Genomic DNA, 23,849 nt, shown 5'->3' with positions numbered 1-23,849 from the left:
GTCAGCGCCTCCCTCACCCCTCCCCTCACTCCCTGCCCTTCATCCCTGCCACAATCTTCTCCCCCTCTTGGCACCATCCACCTCCCTGGCCTCTTCCGTTCTTTGTCTCCATTTCAGTAGCTGGCGAGTCTGAGCTGGAGCTCCCATGCCCATGGGGTCCTGGTAGGGATTTCCATCCCTCCTTCAGCTTTGCTCCTGAAATATAAGAAAACATCTTGAAAACACTCATCAAACATTACTTGTTAACCCTGCCATGGAGCAGGTGTGCTCTAACCCCACAGAGAACCTCCATGAAGAAAGCCGCCTTTTCACAATAAAGTCCTTTGTCTGATGCATTTATTGGCAATTTTCTGTGACCCGGGACATATGGTGAGGCTGGGGCAGACAACTCAAATATTTACAAGGAAGACGGGTGGGAAAGCAGACACTGCCGTTTCAGACTCACACTGGGGACGAGGAGGCTTGGGGGTGGGAGGCGTCTAGTTTGTAGTGAGTTGGGGATTGACCCAAGCCTGGAGCCCTGGGCAGAATTTGAATGGGAAAGGAGTAGACAGGGAGTAAAGAGTGGGGAGTAAGGCTTATCAGTTGGCCTTCCCTTCTGATAACTAACGATGACTTCATCCCTGCTATCTGTGGAGTACCCTCTAAAGGGCTTTTATCTAGATTAACCTGTTTGATCCTCACAACGACTCTAGAAGGTGTTGTGAAACCCATTTTCTAAAGCATGAAACTGACATAAAAGACATCAAGTCATTTTCCCAAAGTCATCACGCTGTTGAGCGCCAGGTGCCAGGTTCAAACCCAGGCTGTGTCTGGCCTGCCTCCGTGAGCTGAATGAAGCACTGCATGCACTCCCCCCAGTACTCAAAGGCAGGCACACATACGCCCCTTGGGTTCCTAGTCTAGGCCTGTCCGGCATGCAGTCACTATTTAATAACTATGTGTTGAGCGCTAATTAATAAACTCCTTGCAAAGGAGTTTTCAGTTTATAAAACATTTCACCTCTGTTAGCCCATGTGTCCTCCCCCAGAACCCTGGGAGGGAAAAAAAATCAATATTCTATAGATTAAGAAAATGAGGCATGACCACAAACCAAGTAAGTAGCAGAGTTGGAGCTTGAACCTCTCTGTTCAAGGATCTCCGACAAGTTCTTGATGTGGGGTTGTCTCTACCAGGCCAAACCATCAGCAGCCATCAAGTCCAGAGTAAGCACAGCCCTCAGGCAAGAACATGAGGAATTGACAGCTGGAAAGGAGCTTTGATGTTGGGAGAAAAGTTTATGAAGTTCTAGTGCCCAGTGAAACAAATCACGCAGAGAGGGAACTTTGAAAGAAAAATGACACAAAGGCAACACTTTATAGGTCTAGAGGGGAAAAAATCTATCCAGGCAATGAGGATCACATGTGCAAAGGTCCTGAGGCAGGAATAAACTTGATGTGTTCAAGAATCAGAGAGCATCCAAATTCATCTGGAGTGTGAGCAAGCATATCATGGGGTCCAGGAAAACAGAGTGAAAGCTAAAGAAGGAGGTAGAGTTTTATTCTATATACAATAACCCCCTGGAGGTTATTAGCAGATGAGTAACTAGGTCTGCTGAATCTTTTTAAATGGTCCCTCTTGCATTATCCAGAGGATTCACTGGAGAGTGCAAAATGGGAGAGGCAAGGCTGTGGGACTCTGAGTGGTCCAGGTTAAAAATGGTGGCGGTTTGGACCAAGGTGGACTTGATGCAGAGAAAGAGAGAAGTGGACAACGCAAGATCTATTATGGAGGTAGAGCCGTGGGATTTGCTGATGGAAGGCGTCAGGGGGAAGGAATGTGAGCAATCAAGCACTACCTTGCGTCATGGACAGCTGGCTAAAACACAGCCTCTGGAAGCTTCTCTCGATGGAATGGGAAGGTGACTCCGCAGGAGCTAAACAAGTCTCGTGTCCTCAGGAAGAGGTGAACAGGACCCTGATAAATGCCCACCTTCTTCTTCTTCAGGCTTCTCCTTGGGGCTCATTCCAATGTGTCAAGGGAAGGGACAGGCCTCGGGGCCGCCAGGTTTCCCAGCTCTCCGGACAGGTACATTCCACACTGTCTGCTGCCCCTGGATAGGGAAATGCAAAACGGGGAAAACATGCATGGCTGCCAGCCCCAGCCCTTCCTCCATCGGCGGTCTGCTCAGGCCTGAGTGTCCTGGTGCCAAGCAGCCTGTACAGATGGGCTCTGTTAGCTCCGGGCACACAGGCCCTGGTACTGGATCCTGCACCAGTTTGTGATGGATGGTGGTCGGAGACGGGACTCTGCCAGCCCGAAGACTTGGAGGTGTTCAGATGCAGATGGGACAGGCATGAGTCCCCACAATGCATCTTTCTACTGGAACAGAAACATCTGGAGGGGTATGGACATCTCTCCACAAAAGTGGGGTGAGGAGATGACTGTGGCCTCAGCATGTCCCCATCACTCTTCTCTTGATGGCCAGCTCTCAGATTCCTATAGTCTAACAGCCCACATCCCCCGTCCCCCACTTTCCTGGGGGGCCAGGCTTTGACCCTCCATCTAGGCTTCTCATCCCAGCATGGAAATTTCCTGTGTCCCTTCTGCTAAAAACTAGTGTGTTCTATTTTATCTCATCTCCAATGACACTGTTCTTAGAACTTAGCTAATCTGATAAAAAGAATGTGAACAGAAGTGTTAAAAGATGCATTGGCTGTGCTGTCAGTGACTTGGATTTCTGTCCCAACATCATCCCTAATTAGCTTTGGGAGATTAGCAAGCCCTGGAGAGACGGTAAGGCATGCTTAGCACCCAACCGAGACTCTCTCCCTGGCTCACCCACAGGGTGGAGAAGAGAGAGGAAAGACCGTAGCTCCGCACTGTGTGATCCACCATGGTGTCAACCCTGTCCTTGGTGGGCTCGGTGACAATGGACGAGAGAACACTCTGTGAACTGCCAGGGGCAGGAGGATGGCAGAGTGCTGGGCACTGGGCTTTCGCACAAAGCTATACGGTGCGCGGTGTCGAAATCTGAGCGTTCATCATCACTGTTGCTGCTGGAGATTGCTGACTGGGGCGCAGACTGGCTAAACGCATCCTCTGCTTGTCCTGGGAAGCAGTTGTGGATCCTGACCCCTGATTCCAGCGGTAGCACTTCAGCAACTCCCCAAACTCAGGTGCCAGTTTTTTTTTTTTTAAGATTTTATTTATTTATTCATGAGAGACACAGAGACTCAGAGACACAGGCAGAGGGAGAGCAGGCTCCATGCAGGGAGCCCGATGTGGGACTCGATCTCAGGACCCAGGATCACGCCCTGAGCTAAAGGCAGATGGTCAACCACTAAGCCACCCAGGCGCCCCTCAGGTGCCAGTTTGAAGCAGGGCAGCCCACACCCGCCGTGGTAACCGCTGCCACTGTGTACTGAACACCTGCCGTGGGTGGGGCGGCCTCTATGCCAGGTGCTTTCATGTGTACATCTTGATTTAATCCCCATTAGAAGCCGTTGAGATTGGCATTTGTCATTTTTTAGACGGGAGATTGGGAGCCCGGGTGCTGACCCAAGGCCACACAACAGGAGGAGACCCGAGCACCTCACAGCACCCTTGACCCCCGCATCTGAGTTTTCCCTGTGACCCGTGGTCTTGCAGCTTTGTAGCAAGCGTATATGTCCCAGGAGGCCCAGATTGATTATCCTGAGTTTTGCAATTCTTCCCTTTGGGTTCCTTTGACTACTGGTTTGCTGCGTTTGTAAAGCAGTTTTCTCTCAGGCGTAGAGAACTTGACTGTGTCAGAGGCTGGACTCCGGGTACCTCCACCTGTCTCACTTCACCACCCGGCATGCCCTCCCCTCTCCTGTCCTTTGCTCCCTGTCCTCTCTTCTCTGGCCAGCCCAATGGTACTCTAAAGTCTCCTTTATTCAAGCAACAAAACCTCCGATGCAAAATGGTTTATGCCTAAAGACAGCGCATCAGCTTTTGTAACTGAGCCCTGCAGCCGTGGAGCAGGATTCAGGTGCAGGTCGACCGCGCTGTTCAAAGGACACAGTCGGGACCTGGTGTTTCTATCTCTTGGCTCTGTTCTCAGATCAATTTTCCCTTGTGGCCGCAGCATATTTCATCTATTCTCAGATGCAAGGCTTCTGGAAAGAGTGAGCGTCTTAGTGCCAACATGAACTTATTCATTCAGCAATATTTGCAAGCATCACTTTGTTCCAGATTGTTTTCTAGGTGCAGAGGACACCTGAGACAAAACAGAGGGACATTGCTGCCCTCCTGGAGCTTACGGTGCATGCGGGTGAGTGGCGATAAGTGGATTCACAAATAAACACATGAAAGATGTCAGGGAGTGACAAACAAGTAATGAAGAAAAGTAGCACAGGACAAGGAGATAGAGGGACGGTGGGGGTCGGGAAAGGCCCCTCGAGGTCAATCTTCAGAGAAGGCTTACATGAAACAAGCTCTGTGAATCCTGGAGAGAAGAATGTTCTAGGGAGAGGGACCAGCAAGGCAGAGTCACAGCGATGGACTGCTGGGTGTGTGTCCACAGAAGAACGGGAGGTGGGGACAAGGGTAGTGGGGGAGGGCAGTGAAGTGGGCAGGAGCCCCATCAGGGTGTGGGGGGAGCTGGCCCTCAGTGTCCCTGTGACTGAGCGGCCAGTGGAAGGTAGGGAGCAGGGACGGGAGCTCTGATCTGCACCCTAAGGACCGTCTGGCAGGAGGGAGTCTCGTGGGCTTTCAGGGCCACCATCTCCCTCCTGGGCCTTTCCTGTGACTGGGGATGAGGTCCTGGAGGGCTGCAGTCTGAGCTGAGCAGGGGGAAGAAGTGGTTCTCCAGAGCAGCATCCCATCCTGCCGGCAGGAAGTGGATAAATGGATTCCAGGTTGTAGGATCACGGGGCGCCACTCCAGGGGCCCTCCAGTCTACGGTCAAGTGTCACCTCCAGGAAACTTCTCCATGCCATCCTTCCACGAGGTCTCTTCTGCAGGCACACTCTTGGCGCCAGCACAGGCGACATAAGGCTGTCTGTTGCCCTCTATTCACACATCTGTGTCTCGCCTTCTCTGATGGATCGGGGTTGATGAAAAGTGCCCTGGGCCTAATCCAGCCCACACCGCCTATTTTTGCCCAGCCCTTGAACAGTGGCTTTTAACATTGCACACACACACACACACACACACACACACACATACACATACAAGTGATAAAGACCACATTTGCCCTGCGAAGCCTAAAAGAGTCACTACCTGGCCCTTAGGGGGGGCCTTTTGTTCCCTTTATCCCTGCCCGTCTTACTGGCTTGGTTCCAATGGCAACATCTGATTGCATCACGGCATAATCAGGCCTCTGCAATTATCAGTAAATGCACAGTGTTTCAGAGCACGCGGAGAATCTAGTTTTGCCATCCACGTTCTCATATACAAGAGTCAGAGTAGACAGGAGGTACTGACAGGTATGCGGGACATCTGCTATTTGTCCCTAAACAGCACCTAGTGTGCTTCTTCGGATGATGGCACCACTGTTTTCATTCAGTGACACCTACACACACACACACACACACACACACACACTCACACACACACACACACTCTTCTTAGCACTTGAGTTTCCAGGGGCATCAGCCCAGGTTCTAGAAGGGAGTCCTAAACCCTTTCTGGGTCAATGAGCTGAAAATCTGTGATTGCCTTTTAGAAACTCAGCAGGGTAGAGGATGAGGGGTTGGGAAGGTGCCTCTTCCCATTGGCCTTGGAAGTGGGAAGATCTCACTTGGACCCTCCCCCCACCATCGGCCAACTGGAAGGGGGTTGGGGAGTGGTGAGCCCAAACAGAGAAAAGCGGAGCTGAGAGATGGAGAGAGAGGCAGACTGAGTCTGGTGATGGCAGCTGACCCCATTACTGGCTAGTCGTGTCCCAACTTCTCCTCTTCCCAGTTCTGTGACCTTGGTAGAATAACCATAGAATTCATTGACCAAATCGGACCACTTTTGAGAATAAAGGGGGAGATGGTGCTCATAATTATTATTTTGGGGGTGTCCCAGGCAAGCCAGGATGTAAGGTCACTCTGGACCAGAGCAAGTTACTTTAGGTCTCACTGTCTCGGGTTCTTCATCTGAGGAATATCTGTCTCCAAAGAGATGCCATGGGGATTAAATTATGTGATTGCACGTACTTACAAGCCTGCCAGGCACACCACAAATTACTGAGATGAGCTTGCTCTTGCTGCTGTCATTGTCGTGTTCGTTAATTGTTTGTCCCCTGAGCACCTTTAGATTTCCTTACATATTTAGAGAACTTCGCTGCTGGGCCAGCGGTGCTTGCTCTGGAGCAGCGTCGCACAGCCATCAGTCGTCACTCCCGGTTTCAGAGCCACCGCACCCGATTCTTTTCTCTGAGATCCTGTGAGACTCGTGGCAGCCTTCGATGAGTCCTTTGTACACTTACACAAAGTAGGTGGATTTCTCCTCTTTGTAACTAACTTTTAACCAACAAAGCCCCCCCAGATCCAACCATGCCTGTAATCCTCCCACACACAGGATCATCAGTTTTACAAAGCAATCATCCTTTGAATTCCACTTAATTTGGATCCCTATCACTTGTGGCCAAAGCCTGCTAACTATCAAAATTGGGACAGTGTGTGTGTGTGGGGGGGGGGGGGCGTAGAAAAGTAAAAACTGTAGTTCTTGTATAAAACCTTAAAACTACAATTCCTTAAACACTCGCCTCCTCACCATGTAACATGCCCACTGTCACTCATCAGCCACTTAAAGAGTCCCAGCTTCCCAAACTGGAAGCTAACCATAGCCCACAGTCGTCCCCTATCTTGCTACTGATGCTTCTTACAAAATGCAAACAAAGCCTCCGGTCTGTTGCTGTCTCCCTTGGCAGGGCCGCGAAGTTGAATCCTTGCATGTGCTTTGAAAAGTGAAGTGGAATTGTCTGGAAAAGCCCATTTTCCTTCCCATGATGAACTTGTGATTCCCCAGTATCTAAAGTACTTTGAGAGCATATAAAAAGGAAAAGAAAACACAGCAAAAGCAGGTGCCATGCAATACCCTCCCCAGCTCCCTATTAAAAGTGAACCCTGAGAAGGAAAAGTTTTCTGAATATAGACCTTTGTGAAAACCCTTTAAGATTTATCTTCTTATCAACACCCCCAAATAATTTACTTGGATATGAATGAGGGTTTCAACCCAAGAGGAAAAAAAAAATCATAAACATCTCTGGAAATAAAATTCCCATTCATGCTCAAAGTTTACATTTCTAACGTTATTTCCATATGGCTCTCAGGGCTGGGAGAAGGAAGAGAAAAAAAAAATCTGAGCTTGAAGGCCAGGACTTTGCCTGTACTGTATTTTTATGGGTAGGCATAGGCATTGATGCCACCTTGGAAGGAGGGGTTCCCGGCACCGTCCTCCTGCAGGGATTTGGTTCTGGAATGTCAGGCCATACTTAGATGAGAGTGGAGCCTGTAGGAGAGTCTTGCTTTTAAGAGAAATCCAACTAATGCATTCAGAGACATCAGTTTGGTGTGTGTGACTTTATTATTTTTTTATTTAAGAATTTGGGAATCCCTGTGTGGCTCAGCGGTTTAGCGTCTGCTTTGGCCCAGGGCGCGATCCTGGATTCCTGGGATCGAGTCCTATGTCGGGCTCCTGCATGGAGCCTGCTTCTCCCTCTGCCACTCTCTCTTTCTCTCTCATGAATAAATAAATAAAATCTTTTAAAAAAATTTTTATTTATTTATTTGACAAGAGAGAGCACGCGCACAAGCAGGGGGAGTTGCAGGGGGGAGAGGGAGAAGCAGACTCCCCGCTGAGCAGGGAGCCTGATGTGGGGCTCCATCCCAGGACCCTGGGATCATGACCTGAGCCCACTTAACCAACTGAACCACCCAAGAGCCCCTGTATACATGACATTAAATATCATTTTAAAAACATTATACAGTAGAATTTAACTTTTGGTGTACATTTCTGTGAAATTTAATGTATGCATGTGTTGTGTAACCACCTCTCGTTAATCAGGATACAAAATAATACTATCAGCTCTCCCACAAAAAAATCCAGCCTTCTGTTATTCCCTTATAGTCACTATCCCCCTCCACACACACACACACACACACACACACACAGAACTCCTGGCAGCCCCTGTGCTGTTCTCTATCAATATGATTTTTCTGCTTTTTCAGGAAGTCATATAAATGGAAATGTACAGTATGTAATTTTTGAGACTGTTTCTTTTGCTCAACATAATGCCTTCCAGATTCAAAGAAGGTGCTACGGATCTCGACAGTTCATTCTTCTCATTGTTGAGTAGTATCCCGTCATGTGGATGAACCCCAGACTGGTCAACCATTTGCTCCCTAAAGGTCATTTCAGATGGTCTCGTGTTTTCGCAATTATGGACTGAGCGGCCATAAACATTTGCGTGCAGGTTTTGGTGTGAATATAAGTTTTCATTCCTCTAGGGGTGAATACCCAGGAATGGGGGCCCTAGGTCATCTGCTAAGTGTATGTTTAATTTTATAAGAAACTGGAAAACAGTTTTCCAGAGTGACTGCACCACGTTGTATTCCCAAAAGCCAGGTGTGAGCTCCATGGTGTCACAAAGCTCTCCTGCACTCACACTTGCCGGCCTCTACTACAGCCTTTCTCAGACGTGTGCAAGGCCACTTCGTTGTGGCTTTCACTGGCATTTCCCTGCTGCCCCAGGATGGAGAAAATTTCATCAAGTGGGTATTTGCCATCCGCAGATCCCCTTTACAGAGAGTCCATTCAAGTCTTCGCCGATTCTTTCACTGGGCTTTTGGTTTTCTTGTTGAGTTTCAAGAATGTTTTACATATTCTAGATAAGTGATCTGCAAATATATATCCCAATACGGGATTTGCATCTATTTTCTCCCAAATAACAAACCTGATTTAACAGTCTTTCAATTTTTATAGAGTCAATTTTCTTCATTTTTTTTCTTTTAAGGATTATGCTTTTGGCATCAAGTCTAGAAACCTTTTCCTAGCCACGGGTCACAAAGATGTTTCCTATTCTTGGCTTCAATTCCATCTTTGCCATGTGTTTCACGGTCCATAATTGTGCATTGGAGGATTTTTATCACAGCTGTTTTAAGGTCTTTGTCCAAAAATTTCAATGTCTGTGTTATTTCATCGTTGGTGTCTGTTAACTGTCTTTTCGCTGAGTGGTGAGGTTTTCCTGGTTCTTTATAGATCAAGCAACTTCAGATTTTATCCTGGATATTTTGTATATTATGTCATGAGATTTGGAGTCTTGCTTAAATCATATGCACCATAATGTTGCTTAAGAATTTGAGGTATGAAAGAGTGGAGAAAAGAAGCTGAGGGTGGGGAGGGGGTGAGGGGGGAGACGTCCACAATCTTTCTGAGTGTTCAAATTCCCTTTACCAGAACTGACTCCCTGAACAAGCCTAGTGTGCTCCTCTGAGCTTCTCCCAGAACTTTCTCCATCTTCACCCTAATGCCCTTTTCTGGGTTTGGGGAGTGAGTCTCTTGATACCAGAAGTGGAATTCTGGTTCACCAGCAGTTTGGTGATGCTTCAGATTCTGATCTTCTTCCCTGATTGACCTGCAATGATTTCCTCTTCACAGTCCTCCATTCATGGCTCCAGGCAGTTTTTCCAGTCTCTATAGATTTAGTGGGAGAGACAGGACAAGCTGTTTATCTTATCTGGACCCAGAAAAGCCAACATCATTTTTTAAGATTAATGATCCATTGGGGCACCTGCATGGCTCAGTCAGTTAAGCATCTGACTCTTGATCTCAGCTCAAGTCTCAAATTCACAATTGTGAGTTCAAGCCATGTTGGACTCTATCCTGGGCATGGAGTCTATGAAAGAAAAAGAAGAAAGAAAGAAAGAAAGAAAGAAAGAAAGAAAGAAAGAAAGAAAGAAAGAAAGAAAGATCCATCCATTCATTCAACATGTTCATGTCCTAGTGTCACAGTCCTATGTGTATTTGCCACCCATGCCACTGATGTGAGCTTCTCCAGCTCCAGCGCCTGGTTTCATTCATCACCAAGTCTGGCTTTGCTGTGGTTTGGTTTGGCTTGGGTTGGTGCCCATGACAAAAAGTGCAGGACTAGCATGCTTCAGGGCAGGTCTAATCCAGTATCTTAAGTGATTCAGTTTCTCTTGTTCATCCCTGCTTTCTATAATGTTGGCTTCATCTTTGGACTGCCTCTGCTGCCAGTTCTGGGCTCTTGTCTGGTGGCAATAGAATTTAGCTCCTGGGTGTCCAGGACAGGATCTTCTTTAATCATGTGGCACAAACTAGGGAAAGAAAGGGGGGGGGGTCCCATAGTATCTACTGCATAGATCTTAAGTTTTTTTATCCTTTTGCTGGCCCCGCTTGGGTTATATGTCTATTCCTAAACCAATCATCAAAGCCAGAATGACTTAACAGAAGCACCTATGAGCTCCCCTATGTGTCTGAGCATGAAATCAGTTCAGTCCAACACTTGTGTCTGGGAACACAGGAGGGGTGATTTTCCCAAAGGAAAAGCAGAGTGTGAACAATGGGAGAAAGGATAGATGGGTAGATAGATGCCATGGAGCCAAATCACTTAAATTAATTTTGAATGCAAACATCAAAAGTGCTAACTCATCCTTAATTATTTCGAATGATTTATTGCTCATGTAAGCAATTAAGTCCAGAGGTTCAGACATGAGGAGTGGCTTGATTAAGATCACTGTGTGTGTTATCTTTCATTTTCTGTGAGTCACTCTTCTCTTCAGTCTCACTTCCCAACATGGCCCAACAGTTCCAGGATTCAAATCACTAATTCCTTCACATCCAGAGGAGGCTTCCAAAGAAAATATGAACTCTGCACTGACAGGGTCAACCTGTATCTAGGAAAGTATTATACAGTGATTGGCTTATACCTGATTTTTCAGAAACAATCATGTGGCAAAAAGGGTGGAATTATGCTAGCTTTCTTGGAACATTCAGTTCCCACTGCTATAGTTGGGCATGAGGTCAGTTTCCCTGAGAGACATGGGGTACCTGAGAGAAAGGTGAGCATCCCCCAAGGGCACTGCATGGAAGCAGCATGGGCAGTAAGATACTGGATGGGCATGAAAAATACCTACAAAAATGGAGTGCTTGGGTGGCCCAGTCTGACCCTTGATCTCAGCTCTGGTCATGATCTCAGGGTCATGGGAGCGAGCTGAGTCGGGCTCCATGGTCAGCTCAAAGTCTGCTTGAGATTCTCTCTCTCCCTCTCCCTCTCCCCCTTCCCTCTGGTCATTCTCTCTCTGTAAAATAAATAAATAAATCTTAAAAAAAAAAAAACCTACAAAAACTACCAAGCCTAGAGCCCATGTCTTTCCAAAGCAGAGAATGGGTCTTCTTCATTTTGAGTTTCCACAATATTCACAGTCAATGGCACTTAGTAGGCACTCCATCAATATTTGACGACTGGATTAATGAGTCAAAATCAGGCTATAGGGAATACAATTCTAATCATAGCTAAAAATAGGATCCACACTCCTAGGGCTAATTCCAATTGCAGGCAGTATAACTGAGAGACATATTTTGCTCTAGCTGTGTCTCTGAAAAACTGTCAAAATATTTTGAAGTTAGATAATAATTTAGTATCTATTAAGATTCTATCTTCAAAAGTCTTTTTTTTTTCAGTGAACATTGAGAACAAGGCGGATCATTGAGAACAAGGCAGAACCAATGTCAAAACATGTGTTTTAAACCGTTTTATCTTGGCTTCCAGGCTAAGAACTGTGATAAATTGACACATGTCACAAAACTCAAAACTCAGACAGTCCTTAGGAAGGGAACTGTGATCATTTAACACAGGGCCTGATGAGTGCTTCTGAAAGTCAATGCTAGAAAAGCTCAAGAAGAATAAATACCCTCCTGAGCTCTTGATCAAGGTGACATTTGGATAGCATCCTGGGGGTCAGGATGCTAAAGCTGATGCTGAGAGTCAAGGACGGTGTCACAGAGTTGGGATGAAGCATCCACAGCAAAGGCTTAGAGTGAAAGAAGGAGAAGGGGGGATCCCTGGGTGGCGCAGCGGTTTGGCGCCTGCCTTTGGCCCAGGGCGCGATCCTGGAGACCCGGGATCGAATCCCACGTCGGGCTCCCGGTGCATGGAGCCTGCTTCTCCCTCTGCCTGTGTCTCAGCCTCTCTCCTCTCTCCTCTCTCTGTGTGACTATCATAAATAAATAAAAAAAAAATTAAAAAAAAAAAAAAAAAAAAAAGAAGGAGAAGGGATCCTGTGCTGAGGGTCCCCAAGCCCTCCCGTGCTCTAGGAGGACCTATGGGCGGATAGTTGTATCCGTGGCTGTGATTTAGGGCAGTGCAAAGACACAAACCAACCCAGCAGAGGGAGAAGGCACTGGGGGTGAAGTCCAGATGAAACCAGGAACGACCTTCAAGGGTCTCTCCCACTGCAGTCACACAAGACTCTCTTAATTCCTCCAGCAAGAAGTCATGACAACATGAAACGTTACCGACCAGGGAAGCTCATCAGAGAGTCAGTGCGTATGATTTTTACCGGAGACTCGTCGTGAGGCAGCTTCTGCCTCGCATGTGCCCGAATCCCAGACTCCCAGAAGAGCAGGTGTTTGGCAGAAACCATATTGTTTTGTATAAACAGCTTAGATCCAGTGCCTCTCTTATCAGTTAGGGTGTCGGGAACCCTCCCCAAATCCTAGTTCCCAGACGCCAGCCAAGGGCCAAGCCCATCAGACAGCCAGCCTCAGGCCTGCCGTGGCGACTCTCTTCTGCACTGACGTTCACGAGGTCAGCCTCAAGGTCAGGGCTTTTAACTCTTCTAATCACAGGGACTTGGTAGAACAAGAAATGACACTTAAGGCCCCCGCCCTGTGCCAATGATTGGGTGAGTTATTATCACCCCAGTTTCTTTTTCTGAAAACAGAAATAAGGCCAACCACAAAGTGGCTGAGCCAATTAACCCAGGCAAGAGGTGAAAACGCCTGCTCCCCTCCGGGGAGGTGATGAGCATCACCTCCCTCCATCCTGTCTCCTCCACAGCTGCTGATGTGATGCCGGGGAGGGAGGCAGGGGACCCTCTGAGCTTGTCCAGGCAGGAGCTGGATTCCTCTCCACTCACCCCACCCCAGCCCGACCTCGGAGAACATCGTGCCACCAAGCAGAGCAGGAGAAGTGGGCCGGGAAGCAGGCTGCACTTATACCCTTTCAAATACTTTGAGAATGTGCACCTGCACAACTTCATTTCTCTCATGAAGATCAAGAAACAACCCAGACACACAGGGATATCGGAGTCTTTCTAGAACAGTTGCTTGATCCTGAGGGTGATCAAAAAGTATTTGTAGAAGAAACAAAGCACATCAATGAATAAATGCTGGGATGAATGAAGCCTGTTTGTGAGTAAAGACTTATTTTGAAAATGACTTCCCTTGGGTTCAGCAGAGCAGAGTCTACAAATTCGGTTGTCAGTTGTCACCAGCTCAACTCAGTGGTTTATAAAAAGCACTTATTCCCACACTCGCAGGCCCAAGGGGCCACAGCGGCTCAGCTGATGGTGGCTGGGCTCCACCAGACCTGGCTTGACGCTGTCTGGGCCTCAGGTCTGCTCCTCGCCTGTCCTTCCTGGGCCCATCGCAAGGGGCACAGTCTTCTTGTGGCTGAGCCCTGAGAACGAGAGCAAGATAAACTGCAAGAGTACACTTAATGTCTTTGCTCTTGTCACTTCCACTGACATTCAATTGGTCAAAGCCAGTTGCAGAGCCTGAGCCACATCCAAGCCACATCCACATTCACTGTCTGCTCACAATGAAAATGGAAGAGAGTATTTGCTAAACAATGATCCAAACTATCACAAGCCACAGCCCTAAACATGCTTTTAAATATGTCCGCACACATACATGCTAGAATCCGAAATACCCTCCTGAAGGGAAAGATCACAGTGGTGGCCAATGTAAGCACACCACACAGCCTGTGCCAGTGGCCTCAAGTTCCAGCAGTGCCAAGAATAGTGGGCAATGGCCCCTGGGAGGGCTTCTAGCCAACTCTGGAATGGGCAATGTAGGATCATTGCTCTTCCTTTAGCAGGTGGGTTCAGCGCACATCTTCTAATCCAATTCCAACTTGAAGGGCAGCTGCCTTCCTGGTCTGCCGACCCCTGTCTCTTTACATATTATTGTAGATCGATTGCCTGCCTTTGCAATAAAGAACTCCCAATGGGTTGTCTGGAATTTCTAAATCAGCACTGCAGAGAGCCTGGCTCTTACACAAAGCAGGCCCCCCATCGGGACAATTGATGCCAGACTCAAGGCAATATTGGGGTCCTGGCCTGGGGGAACCAGCCCCCACCACTTACATCAGCTCAAGGAAAGACCTCTGCTTCCCCTGCCAATGTGGCCAGTGGTAGGTGTGTCTTGGCAGCAGCAAAGATGGAAGGTGTTGGAAGCACTTTGGGGCTGCACTGAATTTGCCTGCATCATATGGCATTCACAAAACAACACTCACCAGCCTTTAATATCTATTTGGCTCCCATCTTTGTCCTTACCTTTCTATAATGGAGGGGACAGAGATGGATGGTCAGGTACCCATAGGCCTTCATCAAATCAGAGTACCCAGACTCCTGGGGGGACATGAAGATTTTCTAAGGGTACATAGGCACAGACATGTTAAGAGAATCAATTTCCAGACCCTCCACTGACATGTGTCCTATTTGCCACTTCCTCCTTCACACACATCATTCTTCACTATATAAAAAATAGGCTGATCAGTCAGGATAGCATCATAAAACTGACAGGGCACTCAAAGTGGGTAATTCTGGGAAAGTTTAATAGAGGAAATGTTTTTAAAGGTGTAGGGGGGGGGACAGAAAACAACAAGGCTAAAGCAGCCTCTCTAGGCTAATGGGGCATGAGTAGGGTGAGGGGATGGAAAAGTTTCTAGAACCTGATGGGGAAGCTGTGTATAATGTGTAGGAGCTATGGTCTTCTGGAGCAGGTGCAGCCACCCCAAGTCCCCCCCATCCCACAGACGAGACCCCTGGGAACACATGCCCAACCTTACCATCTTCTCTTCCCCACCACCCACTGCTGGAGCTTCCCACTGGCCCCACCCAACCCAAAGTCATAAGGAGAGGGTAAAGAATAAAAGCCATCCCCACTGAAAAGGCATCACCCATTCTGAACCTTACGAAGGTGTCTTTCCCTGTTGCTGAAAGTCCTTCAGGGCACCAAACAAAGGCACATTTTGAAATATTCACCTCGGTGCTCAGAATACAAATGTCGCCCATAACTGGGTACCACACCTGGTCTATAAGTAGGAACCATCTCCTTTAAAGAGACAGAGTGTTTTCCAGTCTTTATTGTCACCGAAGTGGAAGAAGAACCTAGCACCAGTGGATTACCATGGATTACCAACAAGCGCTGTGTCATTTTTGGCACATAACTTAAAGGGAGCCCGGGTAATGCAGCAGCCTACATCAGAAGCCCTTCCATTGCCATCTGTTTGTTTATGTACACAGCGTCTCGGGGCTGACACCCACGAAAACCAAATGGTGTGAACACGATTCATGCTGACACCTGCCTCTTAAAATACCAAGATTCATTCAGAAACGCGTTCACTGAAAAAAACAGTCCCGCCTATCATATTAAGAGGAGTATGTCACAAAGTGTTTTACCTTTTTAGGATTAATCGTTCTTTATCACGAGCTTATGACATATTTATACTGTTTTGATCAATTGCGTTCCATGAAGAACCATAATGATAATTGAATTAAAAATAACTTATTTTAAAATTTAAAGACTCGTAGTCAACGAAAATGTTTAAAATTTAAATTTCAAATCATGAATCTATTTTTGTCACAGTCAGTGATGTATAATAGTCATTAATAAAGGACTTCTTTTTTTTTTTTTTTTTTTTAAATATTTTATTTATTTATGAGAGAGAGAGAGAGAGAGAGAGAGAGAGAGAGGCAGAGACACAGGCAGAGGGAGAAGCAGGCCCCCTGCAAGGAGCCAGATGTGGGACTCGATCCCAGATTCTGGGATCACACCCTGAGCCGAAGACAGATGCTCAACCGCTGAGCCACCCAGGCATCCCCCAAATACATGTTTAAACCTATGATGGAATGTCTAGCTGAGAGCTTAAAAATGTGAGAACGCAGACATGGTTTTTAAAGCTGGAGGAGATGCGAGGACATGAATCTGCAGAAGTCAGCAGGGGTCAGGGATCTTGCAGGGTCTGTTCTGCTCACTGTATCCTGTGCAGCAAGGAGGGAAATAAGTAAAATCCATATACGATGTCACAGCACAGCTGCATCAGCTGGTGCCCAATGACGAGGTGACAATGAGGAGGACAGGTTGCTGCGGACCAAGACAAACCCCATAGATGTCCCAGAGGAATGGAGACCAATCCAGGATTTGAGGGTTCAGCTGCACCTGGGCACATGGAAGAAAGGTGGGGAAGTTTAGAACAAGGCAGTCAGTTGGCTTATGGCCCTGGGATCCTCTCATTAGCACCAATCAACCTGTTGACACCAGTTCCTCTCCACCATAACCACCCCCACCACAACAGTGACAATAATAATATTACTCTTCTATATTTGTTGAACACTATTTCTAGGCATGGGTCTGAGATCCAGAGATGTGAAGACATAACTTCTATGATTCTGGCACCTGTTCTCAGCCACTATCCCATGCTGCTTCTCTTTTGTCCGTCAGGGTGTTAGTCATGCCATCATCCCTTCTTTTATTTCATTCAGCACGGAACTGTTGAGAGCTGACCATGTGCTACATCCTCTAGAGATATTTGTCAAGATACAGGAACTATTGGTAAGCTGTCACCTGCATTGATTTCCTTGGGAGAATGTCACTCTGGTGTGGCTCAATTCTCCGATGGAAGGCCAACACCCCTTTCCAAGCCTTGGAGGAGAATCCTGCTTTCTCTGCTGTCCGTGCCTCATTCCCCAGCCTCCATGCCCAGCTCCCAGTCTCACCTGTCCCAGCCAGCCCCCGGGTGCCCACCTTTCTCCGAACCCTGATAGCTCATACAGCCCATCACACCAGGCAGTCCACAAGTTTCATATCACGCCTCCCATCACAGTGGGAGCCACCTCCTACACTCTCAGTCTCCCCAAGACTTCTGGATCGGTGGCCCCTGCTGAGATGGGATTTGAGATTTCATTCAGCTCTGTATTTCCCCCAAACGGCAGTGTCTTTAACAAGAGAAAAGTGTTTTTCTGTCTCATCTACATGTGGACGGTCCAGGGCTAGCACAGTGGCTCCCGAAACATCAAGGACCCAGGCCCCCTCCGTCCTACTGCCCTGTCATACTCAGCCTACGGCATCTCACTCATGAATCCAGTCCTGCTCTGGATTGGACACCCGAGTCCGCACTCCTGACAGCAGGAAACAGGACAGAGCGACGGAGGGAGGGAGCACTCTGTCTCCTTAGGACGCTTCTCAGAATTGGAACACGGCCCTGAGGATTTTATCCCACCAACTAGACCTTAGTGGCCACATCTCCCACCAAGCCTGAATTCCACGTGGTCAGGTGCCAGGCAAAATATCTGGGCTTCTAAAAAAAAAAATGGAAGCACAGACACTGGGGGAAGAGCCACCAAAGTCTGCCATAGCCTCTTTCTGCTTGGGCCAGACTCATTTCCCCAGTCCAGCCTCCACCCTCTGCCCCCACTTTCCCATGAATCTTAAGGACCAGGGTATAGCTGGTCCCTACAGTTTCCCTGTCTGCGACCAGCCCTCCTCCCTTATCCTGACCCCTGGAAAATCTTTACTATTAACTAATATCAATATCGTTTCCCAGGGACTTGTTCCTCTGACTTACGACGTTTAGTATTTGTGAACACATGTTCACAGATGGCTTGCCATTGATTTACGATGCAATTCTCCCATTTTGAAGCAAGAAATGTTTTCTTCTCATGGCCCACAGTACTGTAGGACACACTTAAACATTTGTTAGGAGCATAGATCTCATGTTAAGTGTTCTTATCACAAAGAAAAAAGGAGACACAGGAACTCCGGGGGTGGTGGTTAAATCCATTACCTTGATTGGGGTGATGTTTTCACAGATGCTTTCATTTGTTCAGACTTGTCAAATTGCACGCATTAAATATGGGTCTTTGTTTTTGTTTTGGTGTATCAATGGCACCTCAACAAACTGCTTAAAAATAAACAAATTTTTCTGATCGGTTAGTCCGCGGTCACAGGAAAGCAAGCAGGAATGGTCCCTGCACATCAGACACCTGGGAGGTGGCTACACCGCAGCCACTGGCTGTTTAGACACGGACAGGGTGAGCACTTAAAATGGAGGATCTTAACCAGCACGTCTGTCGGGGCTCTCAGTTGCTGGCACTGGAATCCCCTCCAGCTATTTAAGTGGAAAAGGAATTTAGTAAAGGGTATTGGGAGCTCACAGACTCTCTGAAAGGACAACAAATCAGGCATCTTGGAGTCTATGCAGCTGGCGATAACACTGTGGGTGCCATTCCACTGACAATTCCACTAAAGGCAGATAAGTGATGACTTGGGGCAGAAAACCTGAGAAATTTCAGATGTGAAGAAAAGATTGCTTGAAACAAATAAAAGCAGGGCACTTGGGTGGCTCAGTCAGTTAAGCATCTGCCTTCAGCTCAGGTCATGACCCCGGGGTCCTGGGATTGAGTTCCACATCAGGCTCCCTGCTCAGGGGGGAGCCTGCTTCCCCCTCTCCCTCTGCTGCTCCCCCTGCTTGTGCTCTCTCTCTCTCTCTTTCTTTCTCAGTCAAATAAATAAATAAAATATGAAAAATAAAAGCAGTTCAGGTGGTGGCCACTGAGTTAGCTCAAATGTCATTCCTGGAGTCCAGTTAAGGGCACTGATAAGCTCAGTATATTAATGATCTCAAATGTTTAGTTAAAGAAATAGCATCAGTATCCACACTGCCCAACTGTTAGGTCAACAGTGCTTTTATTCTATCACTTGGTTAGAAAGTTCAGACTTTCTAAGGCCTGTTGAGCTAATTTGTAAGAAGGAGCCAAGAAATGATCATAACCTGGGGGCTGACTTATTCCTTCCAGTTACCACAGATCTTGTTTACTCTGAGCTTATGTACATTTTGCCTTCCAAGGAAAACCAACACAGGTTCCTTGGGGGCATTTTTTCTTTTCTCGACTGTGTTTAAATAAAGTATTGATTTTGTTTTCAAGGTAATTTAAGGGGTGATACAGTTCCGATTTGATAACTACCATCTTAATACATTAAGTGTAAACAAATTTTAGGGTTTCAATAGTTATTTTTGTCATCAAAATCGACCTCATGATAACTGGCCCCCAGGAGATCACTGTGTAGCCTGTATGGGCATGAAGCTGTATGTGACATTAATGACTCAAAGACCAATGACCCAGAGGAAAATTGGTATCAGAAGCTGGAAAGGCTCTTTCTGGAGACGTGTGTTCTTCAAAAGTAAAGTAACACTGGGTTTCTTGGGGGAAAGCTGAATGGGAATATGATGTTTGAGAATGCAATAGAATTTATTCTAGTTAGGTCAGAAGTGTCTGTCGAGGGCACCCCTGGGTGACTCAGCTGTTGAGTGTCTGCTTTTGGCTCAGGTCGTGATCCCAGGGTCCTGGGATCAAGTCTGACATTGCTCCCTGCAGGGAGCCTGCTTCTGTCTTTGCCTATGTCTCTCCCACCCTCTCTCTGTGTGTGCGTGTGCCTCTCATGAATAAATAAATAAAATCTTTATTTTAAAGATTTTATTTATTTATTTATTTATTCATGAGACACACAGAGAGGCAGAGACACAGGCAGAGGGAGCAGGCTTCATGCAGGGAGCCCGACGTGGGACTCGATCCCGGGACCCCAGGATCACGCCCTGGGCTGAAGGCAGGCGCTAAACCGCTGAGCCACCCAGGGATCCCTAAATAAATAAAATCTTAAAAACAAAAGTGTCTGTCAAGTGTCTTTGCACAGTGGAAAGTATTCATTGCAAAGAAAAATAACACTAATCCTCCGAGAGGCACATACTATCCTTTAGGAGGACATTTGGTTTCAAGAGACAGAAACCCCGTATCTATCTGATTTGCACAAAGCAAAGGAGAGGAATTTGTGGTTCGTGCCAAGATAAGGCCAGTGATGAGCTGGTTGTGGGCGTATCTAAAACCAGGGACTTTGCGGCTCTTTTTCTCTCCATCCTGGCATGGTTTTCTTTGACCTCACGCTCAGGGAGGTGCCCTCCCCCCCTCCCCGTGGGGACCTTACAGGCTTGAGGTTCACCCCCGTCCACCCTCGGGTCCCTCCGCAAAAGAACCTGTTCTTCCCGCCCCCGCCCGGGCCCAGGTGAGCTCTGATTGGCTGAGGCTGCAGTCACGTGCTGCTCCTGGGCCAATCGCTGGCGCGGGCCCGCCACCTGCAGAGCAGCCCTGGGGCCCCGCTGGCGGGAGGAGCTGCCAAGCGGGCGCCCACCGCGGGCTGGTACCGGGCTGCGGCCTCGGGCCGGGGGCGGGAAGGCTCGGACACAATCAGAGGTTATATGGGAATGGAAAAAGGGGCGACTCGCATGATGGATGGATGTGTGTGCGTGCGTGCATGCGTGCACACAGGTGCATAAATAATTATGGAATAAACTGGAAGGTGACAGTGTCAGCCCAGTCGCCCATTTCTACTAGCACTGAAAGTGTCACCGCACGATACTACTTCTGTGAAACCCATGCAGGACACACAAGTAGTGCTTTATATTTCCTAATGCTAGATGACATCGTCATCATCACGGCGAACAGTTTTTTGTTTACTGTCACGTTCAATTCTCTCCACAATGCCATGAGCAAAGTAAGGTGCCTATTTTCGTCTAACAAATAAGGAAACGGAGACACCGTGAAATTAAGTGACTTCAGCTCAGATCATGATCTCAGGGTCCTGAGCTGGAGCTCTGCTCACGCTCCACACTGAGCATGGAGTCTGCTTGGGATTCTCTCTCTCCCTCTGCCCCTCTCCCCACTCATGCACACACTCTCTCTCTTTTTATTATTTATTTATTTTTATTTATTTATTTTTAAAGATTTTATTTATTTATTCATGACAGACACACACAGAGAGAGAGGCAGAGACACAGGCAGAGGGAGAAGCAGGCTCCATGCAGGGAGCCGGACCTGGGACTCGATCCTGGGTCTCCAGGATCACACCCCAGGCCAAAGGTGGCGCTAAACCACTGGGCCATCGGGGCTGCCTTCTTTTTTTTTTTTTTTTTTTTTTAAGAAATTTGGTTGCAAATCTTTTTAAAAGGGTATACTGATTGATGTTCCTTGTTCTATTCTCTTAACTCTCCTGGTACTTTTTAAAGATAAAATAGGATCCTCGTTTTAGTCTGCTCGGGCTGCAGTAACGGAGGACCCCAGATGAGGAATTTAAACAAAGGAAATTTTTTTCCTTTCAGTTCTAGAGATTGATGTCAAGATCAAAGTGCCAACAGGGTTGTTTTCTGGTGAGACCTCTCCTCCTGGCTGGTAGACAGGCCACCTCCTCTCTGTTCCCTCACATGGCCTCTCCTCTGTGTTCACATTCCTGGGGTCCCTTCCTCTCCTTATGAGGACACCAGTCCTATTGGATTATGGCCACCCTTAGGACCTCACTGAACCTTAATTACGTCCTAAAAGCCCATCTCAAATATAGTCCTAGGGGTTAGGATTTCAACATATAAATTTGGGGGAGGGGGGTACATTCCAGTCCATGACAATCCTCTTGAGCTAGGAGCCAGGGTTCAGCAGAGCCCTGAGCCCTTGCCAGAGGGAGACCTTGACCCTTATGACACAGGGGGACCAGGGAGGGTATGACGGCTGCCTACCCCCTAAGTAGGATTTATATTAGTCTGTGTATGTGTGTCTTTGTGCAGTGGGGTGCAGCAGGCAGAGGGGGTCTCCCTTCCTTCCTTTGTTTTTCATCCCTCCCTCCAACCCTCCCTCCATTCCAATTGCCTTTCTCTTTTCCCTTCCTCCAAATTTCAAGCTTCTTCAAGCCACTGTGTTTCTAGTACAAGCACTGTTGTAAGCACAGCAGTTACAACCCTAAACAAACAGAGGCAGCCAGCTACCATCCATCAAGCCCATGTACACAGGAGGGAGACAGAACATAGAAAGTAAACAAATAAATAAGACAATGTCAGATGGCGTCAAGTGCTTTGCAAGATACAAGAGTGAGTGTGACTGGGCAGAGGTATTTTAGGGAGCATTTTAGGAAGCATTCTGGAGTATGTGTGAAAGGCCCAGGTAAAGAGAAAGAGAGCTAAGCCAGAGAGAAGAGCATTCCGCATTTGGGGGCGGGGAGGGGGGGGCACGGGCAACACTGCTGTGCAAAAGCCCTGAAATAGGAGTGACTGTGCATGTGCGGTTCCTGGCAAGGCGGCATGTGGCCTCAGGGTGAGGGAGGGGACAGAGACAGGAGGGGGTGGCAGGGAGCACCTCCCTATAGGCGCCCCTGCTAGGGGGACTCAAACTCCCTTCCACCATGCAAGGACCCAGCTGTCCAGGAAGGGGGCCCTCCCTAGACACCGAATCTGCCAGTACCATCTTCTTGGCCTTTTCTACCTCCCAGTGAGAAATAAATGTGTTGTTTATAAGCCACCCGGTTTGCAGTGTTTCATTATAGTAGCCCAGCAGACTAAGGCAGTTGCATGAGGAAACACACATAAAAAACTTCAAACAGTGCCTGGCACATAAGAAGCGCTCGATAAATTTTGCTCATGGGAGAATAAATAAATAAAAGAATAAAAATATAGTACAAACTGTCTTCATGTGAAGGGAGAAGACCAGACCAAGACAAAGCTCAGGTATTTCTCCCTCAGCAACATCCAAATAGAGATCATTCCCTCTGAGAAATTCTCACCCTCTTTCCCATCCTGGGTGAACGATGAATCCCAGCCACTGGCATCATCTGAAGAATTTTATTTCACTCTCTTTAGGCTACAGGCTGCGGAGTTCAGTGTGTGGCCTCCAGAGCCTTATGCCTCGGTTTGAAACATAGATACTGGTCCTGCCCCTAACTACATAACTTTGGGCAAAATACTTCATTTCCCTGCCTCAGTTTCCTCCCTGCAAAATGAGGATAGTCTTGCCTTGAGGATTGATGTAAATAACAGTAAGGTATTTAGACTATGCCTGGAACGCCAGTCCAAATGGAATGGTAATAGAATTGATTCCATATTTTATTTTATTTTATTTTATTTTATTTTATTTTATTTTATTTTATTTATCTTGAAGATTTTATTTATTCATTTGACAGAGAGCAAGAGAGCACAAGGGCAGAGGGGGAGGGAGAAGCAGACTCCCCACAGAGCAGGGAGCCCGATGCAGGGCTCGATCGCAGGACACTGAGATCATGACCTGAGCCAAAGGCAGACAGTTAACCGACAAAGCCACCCAGGTGCCCCCGATTCCATATTTTAAAGTGCTTTGCAAACCGTAGAACCCTGTGCACAGGTGTGGTGTTGGCACTACCCCTGCCCCATGTATGCAAGCTTCTACAAGTGGGATGTTCAAAACCAAGTCACTTTTCCCAGCTGGTTTCCAGGTCTCTCGTGTTTGCCCGCAGTTACATTTGTGTAATCCAGGTTTCCCCGTGAGACAACCCGCCAGACCCTTCCTTCTTTCGATTTCCCTAATAGGAAGTTCAATCTCTGCCTGGGCTCCTAACTCCAGACAATTTCTTGGCGCTTCCCTCTGTATTGCCCTCCCGACCCCCTGTCCTTGTCTACACAGCATGCATGGCCCTCATGCCCCAGAGCTGCCAGCAGAAACAGAGCCAGGACCAGCATGTCCATCCCCCCGGGCAGTGCTCTGCAAAACACAGTGCCCACGAGGAGTGCTGGTACAGCGGGAGAGGCATAACAAAGCCTT

This window comes from Canis lupus, chromosome 24 (assembly GCF_003254725.2).
Source record: "Canis lupus dingo isolate Sandy chromosome 24, ASM325472v2, whole genome shotgun sequence".
Lineage (NCBI taxonomy): Eukaryota > Metazoa > Chordata > Mammalia > Carnivora > Canidae > Canis > Canis lupus.
This window is presented reverse-complemented; position numbering follows the sequence as displayed.